Below are 8,163 nucleotides of genomic sequence, written 5' to 3' on the forward strand. Positions count from 1 at the left end.
TCTGAGCTCCAAATTTTCTGACAGTCATATCAAAAGAAAGGCTTCATTTCTACCTTTCCTGTTTTTAGAAATGAAAGTGGCACTGTTGTGACCAGCCTGCCTTCATCATTGAAAAAGTCTTGGGTCCATTCTGAGTCCTGACGCCGGTCCCTCAGCTCCTAGCTCCAATAACTAAAAGAGACACTCAAATGTCACATACTCAGCCATCAGGTTGATGTGAGATGAATTGCTATGTGTTCAAGAGGAAATGGGTTAAACACACACGTACACGCACACACGCGCACACACACGCACACATGCACACACACGTGCACACACATGCATACACACACACACACACACACACTTACAGTTACCTCCAACTCTAAGACTCCAGTGGAGGAGGACTCAGCATTTTGGGCGTGAAGCCTAATAAATCACAGTTTTGCCCAGTAAAAGGACAACATACCCTTCTGTGCCCTTAGTTATGTTTTCCTAACAGAGAGGTCCCCAGAAAGAATGAATGATTTAAGGCTCCCCATAAGGCCCTATCCCCGCTCTAAAGAATCATGATAAAAGTATAACAGCATAATGTGCCGTGGATCATCTGAGAATGGACTGTCTGTTTTCAGTAGCCTCCTTTAAGACCATAACATAACCGAGTTGCCGCTGCACTTCAAAGGACTTCATAAATCAAAAGGAGGAGGGTGGGGAAGGAGGGGGGTTCGGCTGTGCCTCTGCTGAAAAGTACAGTAGAGGGTTCAGTCTTTCCCTTGTTCCACACACCGTTCATTTGGCTCTGTGTGCAATAACAGTAACTCCGTGCCCACCTTCCAGGGGCTCTCGGCGGCTCCCTGGGCAGTTAAGTTCGCGGCTCAAAGAAACAAGTTCCTAATGGGTCCTCATTACTCATTCCTACAGCCCTGGGATTCGGCCCCCCGGATCTCCCTTGACCTCGGCTCAATGTCGTGCTATCCTCTTAAGCACCACACACTCCACTCGTTCTGATCGCAACATCCAGCACTGTGACATAGTGGATACAGAGAAGGGCTTGTAGCCTAGAGGTTTATGGCTCTATTTCCCAGTGGGGCATTTCCTGTTGTACCCTTGGGCAATGTACTTTACCGGAATACGTCTCAGTAAATATCTAGCTGTAGAAATTGGTAGCAGGTGAACAAAATTGTAAAATAGGTTAAGTGGCTCTGGATAAACAGCTGCAATGCAAAGAACTTATTCTCCAATTTATAATAATCAATCTGTGCTTTGCTGCATCACAAATGACAAGGCACTTCTGTTGTAATGCTACCATCTTCTGAGCAGTTACATGCTGTTATCTGAATGCACCACCACTTGTACTATTCACTTGAAGTCGAAGTCCATTTAAATATTTTCAACAACCCCTGCCCGAAACTGAGTAATCTGAGAGTAATCTCTGTGCTCCACGATGACCTCCAGGTCTCGTGAAATACTAACTGAAAAGTGAATAACTGAAATACTGTACAGCGCAGAGAGGTGCTCAGGATCAGTGTCAAATCAACGGTATAAATGACCAATCTGCAGCATGTGTCAGGGGTCGGCCATGTTATCGGCCTGTAATAAGCTTTTCTCACCTCACTGCCATTAGAGGACACTCTGTGAGACACCAGTTATACCTCTCCTCTCCTTCCCCAGGGGCCGTGCTGCTTTGAGTCTCTCTAATGGTAGCAGTCAGTGCCTCAGTGATAGACCAGTGTGACCATGCTAAAGGTGCCACCATCACAAGGGCATAATCACTGCACTGTGGGGCTGAGCTTGCATGTGCTAATCACTTCATTTGACCGATCACGTGAATATCACAAGCTGTAAAAAAAAAAAAAAAAGAAGAAAATCCCACAATGCCCTTAAATTAGAAAACTCCAGGTGATCAGTTTTGGTCTGTGTCTTTTAACTTTTAACAAATTGGGCTGTTGTACAAGTAAACGCACTGTGAAGCAGACAAAGCACACAAATCCAACTGGTGGAGTAGGAAATATTTATAGAGGACAAGAGCAAACATCTTTTCCACATTTGAGAAATATGTCTGTTTCCCAAAGAAACAGCATTTGAAAACAATCCCTGATAAGGTCAATTCAGTCAATAAACAGAACAGCACTGGGTATGGAATGCATAGAATGGCATCATAGCATGCTATGTATATTATGTTCAGAAATTAACATGAATTGTGGATCTGTTCATACAAGTTAAATTCATGACCGGGATAGTATTTGAAGGCTTTCTCTGATTTTTAAATGAATGTCAAAACTTTAAAGATGTCCTAGTCATACTTTTAATAAGTAAGGACAACATCAGATTATCACTAACTTTTTGTCATTGACAACAAAATGTGCTAATCAGTATTTTGCATCTCGCAAATTAGAAAAAAATGTTTAACTCATCACAATGCAGTTCAATTGATCCACAGTTCTGCAACCTTGACTTTCTCACACACCGGGCCAGAAGGAGGGTAACTTAAAGCCGCATCCCAGAAAGCGCGTGAGCCTCCTGCAAATGAAGCCGCTACTGGAGAGACATGAAAAGAGAGGAAGCTTTTTAATTATAAATACACGGATCAATTCTGTCTTGATCTGACAGAGAAATCAGCACCCCCCCCCCCATCTGCAGAGTTTGTGCTGAAAGAAGAACACAGTGCTGAATCCACCTGTAAGCACATCAAAATCCACCTGTACAGGTTAAAAGAGGCAAGTTTATAAAGCATAATGTAATAAAGGATACAGGTGGGGGGGGGGGGATATGGTGTATCATATTTAAGTTAAATATGTCAAGTGCTTATGTAACATTGTGGCTGTGTTTTTGTGGTGCTGCTGTAGCCTACACATACACAACATCGTTAGTACCTTACGTGTCAGGAGGGTTGTCATTTTTAGGGCATCAGCAACAGCATCTCAAGAGCATTCTGGGAAGTGTAGTCACTTTCCCTGTGACACAAAGCACAGCGTTCATGTATAAGGTCATAGTAAGGTCCAGCTCCCTCGCCATCTTCCCCCATTCTAGTCCTTCACATCTGCCACTCAAAAAGTCATTTTCAGGATCCTCTGGGGGTAACTCGGGCCCCCAGGGTTAGAGTTTGCACCTCGGGGTGATGGGGTAACATCTAAAAAAAATATTGTGCCTCTTGCTGATAAGTGGCATAAATGATGCATACTGTGTCTTATCCGGCAGCCAGGCTGAGCCGCGCGAGGACCTGCCCTGATCTCCGCTCCGCTCTCTCCCACGTTAGAAGGGTGTGTGTGTGTGTGTGTCGGGGGGGGGGGGGGGGGGGGGTGTTGCGGGGGGGAGGCCGTGGGCGACGGCGGGGTGGGGGGGGGCGGGGGGGTTTGTTGGGTTGTTGAACTCCGAAGCTAGAGACACTGCGCCGTGATCTTTCCACAGCCTTGAAGGGCTCTTTGCAGCCTCTTCAGCTCCCTGTGTTCCGTGATTTGAGGTCGGCGAGCTCTGTTTTTTTGTGTTCCGTTGGCGCGCGGCTGTTTTGTCCTCGAGTAACGAGCTGCAAGGTCGATCGCTGTTTGTAATTACGGGTAGGAGCACTCCCCGGATCCAGGACACAATGGACCGTGAGGCCGGCACAAGTGCCGCTTCACTTTTAATACGTTCTGTCGCAGGAATTTGTTTACTTTTTTTTATCATTTTCTATTATTTATTTAGCAGCTGACCTTTTCCAGGGTGATTTTCACAACACAAGGAGGCACAATTGTCCGAAACAGCACCAGATACAATTTCAAAAATGAGTATGGGAGACCTTTACCTTTTTACTGCTCATAAGATCTTCGCTAATGCTGAAAAACAAACACTTGGTAAACCAGAAAGGGTTTAGTTCTCAGCACAAACACACACACACGCACACACACACACTCTAACAATGCAAGAACATGAGCAATTAAAAAGTGTATTCACATAACAATTCAATAACCACGTATAATGTATAATGAATGCAAAGGAATAGGTATTGCCACAGAGAGTGCAGCCTGGCGGAGATGTTCAGAACAGAGGATGTTAAATAGGCTAAGGTCTCCTGTACAGCCCACCATATCACAATAAGAAATGAACCAAACCCTGCGTACTCTCAGTATACAGTGCCTTCCATATTTATTCATAACTCTGAATAAAGAGGAACAAAAAAAAAAAAACATGACGTGAAAGAAAATGCATGTCAGATCGTTTTCTCTGCTTGGAAAATTACAACGTTACACTTTAACCTCAACAGCGTTCCGTAGAGCAAAGCCATATTGTTCATAATTAATGGATTTTGTTCCAGGAAACACGGGTATCACATTCATTCACACCCTTAAGTAATTCTTTAAAACGAAATCGGGTAAGACAAATATGTACTAGCATTCTTTTTGTTTTTCTGCTCGGAGTTCGAAGTTACAAATTGAAAATCGTGTTGAAATTGCTGGGGAAGTAATGTGTGGTTGAAAAGGCTGGACATCTGGAAGGAAACCTGCCTTCAGCTTCCAGTGGAGGCAGTACCCCAGTGAACATTTGGTCCTATCTGGAACACCCAGAGTCGCTCAAATCAAAATAGACAGCCATCATCTCCCTAACAGTGCGTTTTTCAACAGGCTGGCATGCCCCTCTGCTGTTGGTCTGGACAGTCAGTACAGAAGTCATTATCTACAACCAAAGTCTTCATTAAAATGTGAGACCTTGGGTCCTAGCCGACATTACTCGACATTACTTGTTTTCCAGGATAACTTTTTTCAGCATTCTTTTACATGCCATGGTCCATCATCTCTCTCTCTCTCTCTTTCTCTCTCTCTATCTCTCAGATAGCTTGGGTACTGGCTCTCACTTCACTGTTCGATGTTGTTTTTTAGAACTATCTGTCTGCCTTGCTGTGGATGGCTAGCTCACATGACAATGGCATTACATGGTGCTATGCTTGTGTAGGCTACGCTAGTTTTTAGTGGTGGGGTGAAACTGTTGTAGAGATCAGAGTAAAACTATGCCACTTTAAGCGTATTAAAGATGAATAGCTTTGTACAAGACTGTGTCGTCGGGACTTTTATCCCGTAACTGGCCCAGCGTTGAAGCTGACACTTCATTATAGTCAAAGTTATGACTGGTGTTGGGAGAGCTGATCCCAGGTCAGCTGTAAATGATAGCAAGGAAGTGCATGTCAGTACCTCAGGAGGGACCCCGTGTTTTTTGTTTGTTTTTGTTGTTTTGTGCTGAAAAAAGTAAATAAAATAAAAAACCTTTCCTTGTTGAGAAAAATATACCCATCAGGGGCCCCCTTGTGGACACAGGGGGCAATGCAGCCACATACTCCAAGATACTGTCAGGCCTGGTAATGCTTATGGGCTGTGTGTAATGGGGAAGTAGTCTTTATTTTAAGAAATGAGATGAGCTGAATACTTCCTACCAAATTTTATGGAAATCCATGCTACGTTGTTACTGAGTACTTTGTAGAGCTCCAGATCTTGTCCTGCTGTGACCTGGTACTTCAATGAACCACAGTAGGGAAGAAAATAGTTTTCTTTATCAGCAATCTATTGAGAAAATCTTTTTAAGAAGATGAAAATGCTTATTTTCCCTTAATAATCTAGATTATCTTGGAGTGGGAGACTATATGATTAGATTTTTTTTTTCTTTATAATCACACAAGTGAGTGCTTTCATTCAGTACCAGAAGCTTGCTTGTGCACATCATCACTCTGAGGTTATGTGCTGTAATTTTGAGTAAAACTGGCATGAATTACAGAAAAATGGATTTGTAGGAGACACCTCAAGAGACAGAGTTTTTACTGGAAGTCGTAATAAGCAGATTTCTAATGTTAAATATATAAATATAAATATTTTTAATATTTAAATATTAAATATATATATAAATATTAAACATCTGCTATTTATTCAGATTAAGGGGGAGGGAATATGACTGAATTCAATTAACAGTGAATCATCTCACCTTGTTCTGAAAGTTCCTTTGTTCATTCTGTCCCTCACCCCGGAGCTGATCTTAAGAAAATCATTCAGGTATTCAGATCCTAGTAAACGGTACTCATCTGTGTGCATGACCCCAGCTTTGTTCTCAGAGTAACCTTTCTCTTCTGAAGGGTGTACCCCAGGACCTTGTAAAGAGTGAGGCAGAGACTGCTTCTCACTCTCACACGCTGGATCTAGTGCTAATGTCTGGATCATTGCAATGTCTTTCGACGTATGCCTGGACATGACTCACACCATCTCTGCCTTTTTATCAGGCAGCAGAGATTTGTGGGCACTCCGGGTAAACAGCGCTGAAGTCCGAGCAGTAGCTCGGTGAAGTGTTTACATCGACGACGAGGACAGTATTATAAATTTCACACCTCGTCATCCCGCAAGCTCGGGGGCTTGACGGCCTGCGGACGCGTGCTCAGCGGGAGGGGCTGGGAGGTGTCCCACCGCTATCAATCACTGCACGGCCCCCGGGGCCCGGCGCTGTGGTCCACGGGTTTCACAGCCTGTCCGCACCCCTGCTGAACACCGCAGCGTGGCGCTTTGATGTCTCTGAAAGTGGGCTACCTGCTTGGCCCAAAACGCAGAGGTGAGACGTGTCCCTCACAGTGTTGTTTTTATTAAATACCACTCTCGTCCTTATCTAAACCTATTAAACAAATTATAACACTTAAATCAGTCAATCAAGAAAATAATGTAGCGCTATCTTTTCTTGTGGGCATGTCAAATTTTTGGGAGATCCATGCAAAAGACAACTCTGGGTAAAAAAAAATCACACTGCAAAAATGGTTTTTAAGCGTGTGTGAATGTATGTGTATGTGCAAGTGTGTGTCTGTGTGTACGCATGCATGTGAGTGTGTGTGTATATGCACGGGCGTGTACTAGTGTACGTTTGCATGCTTGCGTGTGTGTTTGTGTGCTTATGAATGTGCACGTAGATGTGTGTGTTTGCATATGAGTGCTTGTGTGTGTGCGTGTTTGTGTCTCATTTCATGAGGAGAATCGCTCATCACTTCTCATCCCCCTGAAGACCCCAGTAGACGCTCTGAATAAATCAACGCAGTCGCTCTGATGAACAAACTTAAGAGACGTAAACTGTCGTCAACAGCAGCTGCACCGCAACTGCGAGACGAGTCGCTACAGACAGGAGGGAGGTGCAGCTATCAGCTCTGGTGCCGTGTCAGAGGCAGTAATGAACAGCTCGGAGCGCTAAACATGAGCAGGGGTATTTGCACAGGCGTTACGAGACAACACAGGCAGGCCCAGGTAACCCTCAGACCCCGCTGACAGGTGAGATTAATCTGACGTCTGGCGCAGGCGCGGGAGGCGGAGGGGGGGCGAGGTGGCCCCCGCCGGTTCACATCTGCCGTTGTTGGAGAACATCTGGGTCCGCCACGGCGGAACCCGCGGCCACCCTCAGCTGCGCTGTCCCTGAGACACCGTATCCTACTCCAACACCTTTCCCATCTGCTGCTTCACCTCTGTGGCACTTCTGCAGAAACCCAGCCTCAGGACACAGCCGCTTATTTTTGGCTGGTGGGTTAAATGCCCTTTTTAAAAAAAAAAAAAAAAATTGGCCTCATTTTTGATCATAGAAACCATAAAGTTTATTGTTGTGAAATATGTTTTTTGTTTTTGGTAGCAAAGATAAAATATAAACTGAAAACAAGAAATTCTGTGTACTATTTTAATGCCCCCAAGAGTTGTCCAGGTAATGCAGAAGTCATCTGAATATACACAAGAATTTGGACATACAAGTGAAACATATAAAATAAAAACACTTGTGAGCATTGGAGTAATCTCTATAGTCTATTGTTTGTCTTAATTAAAAAACAGCTTTTGTCATCATTTTTTGGCAGTAGGATCCACCATGTGTTGTCTTGCTCAAGCATTGCAAACGAACACAGCGCAGCTGCATACAGCCTGATTACCAGCGCATTGACAAACTATGAATATACTGTATTTCCAATAAACCAACAGACCTGCGTGTTTGTGCAGTAAGGACTTGTCACATCCCAGTGACTGCAATCATGACCAGTTAAGCAATGAAAATATAAACAGCAAAAGTACCAGTGGTAATCAAGTCCCGCTGGTCCAACTGGACAATGTGGTGTGCAGGTTTTAGAAATGCCAAATGCTACAAGCAGGTGTGTGTGTGTGTGTGTGTGTGTGTGTGTGTGTGTGTGTATGTGTGTGCGCGCATATGAGTGTATGG

The sequence above is a fragment of the Megalops cyprinoides genome, chromosome 10 (genome assembly GCF_013368585.1).
Source record: "Megalops cyprinoides isolate fMegCyp1 chromosome 10, fMegCyp1.pri, whole genome shotgun sequence".
Classification (NCBI taxonomy): Eukaryota; Metazoa; Chordata; class Actinopteri; order Elopiformes; family Megalopidae; genus Megalops; species Megalops cyprinoides.